Source organism: Myotis davidii, unplaced genomic scaffold, assembly GCF_000327345.1.
Source record: "Myotis davidii unplaced genomic scaffold, ASM32734v1 scaffold2328, whole genome shotgun sequence".
NCBI lineage: Eukaryota > Metazoa > Chordata > Mammalia > Chiroptera > Vespertilionidae > Myotis > Myotis davidii.
Genome location: NW_006299248.1, coordinates 36,727 through 37,901, shown reverse-complemented (window position 1 = coordinate 37,901; position 1,175 = coordinate 36,727).

Sequence of the window (1,175 nt, the reverse complement as noted above, 5' to 3'; positions counted from 1 at the left end):
CAGAAATACTTTGAAAACAGGGACTGAGGGAGGGTAGGGGAGGGGGGGGGTAAGGGGGAAAGAGCAACCAAAGAACTTACATGCAGGCATAGAGGCCTAACCAAGGGACCCGGACAACGGGGGGGGAGGGCAAGAGCGGGGGGGGTAGAGGGTAACGTGGGGACAAGGACACATATGTAATTTCTTAATCAATAAAAAATATATTAAAAAAAAAAGAAAAGTGTCCAAACATTGCTAAGTCAAAAGAGGAAATTGCAACAGTAATGTCTAAACATTTATATGAGACCAGAAAATGCCTATGAAAAATACACAAGAAAAAGGAATTAAGAGAGGAGGAGAGTGTACTTTACTCTCCTCTGTATTATTTGAGTTTCTTTTTATAATGGACTTGTAAGAACTTTATAATATATTTAACTGAATTAAAGTTACATTTATGAGCTGCTTTTATCATGTACAACAAATTTGTAATAGGAGTACAATATTCCATCCCCAGGATGTACCAAAAATATTAGCTTACCTGCATTTTGTTTGTCTAATTTTTTAAAAAATAATTAAAGCTATGTAAAATAAATGATAAGTGCTCTTTTTCCTATGTAATACTTAAATACTGATTTTCTGAAAGTTTTATCTGGAAATTTATCTGGTAAATTTTCAAATATACGCAAAAGTAGAGAGATAGTACTCCAGGATCACATCGAGCCTCAATAGTGATCAAATGGGAGCATGTCTTGTTCTGTTTATGCCCCACCAAGTCTTCCATACCAGATGGGTTTTTTGGTTTGTTTTTTTTTCTCATTAAACTGTTCTATTTTAATGGAGGGAGAACCAAGATGGTGGCATAGGTTAACGCTGGAGATTGCTGCCTCGAACAACCACTTCAAAAATAAAACTAAAAGACTGAACGGACATCACCCAGAACCACAGGAACGCTGGCTGAGTGGAAGTCCTACAACTAAGAGTAAAGAGAATATCATACCCAGACTCATAGGAGGCGCAGTGCTGACGTGAAATACTGAGGTGCGGAGTGCGCGCGGAGCGGGCTGGCGGCGCGGAGGGCGCGGTTGTTCTTTACAATCGGGAGGGAGCTTCAGACTCTGAGCTCCAGATCCAGGCGAGTCTCTAGGGGCCCAGACTCAAACAGGAGAAGCGGGACTGTCTGGCTTCGGTCGGGAACC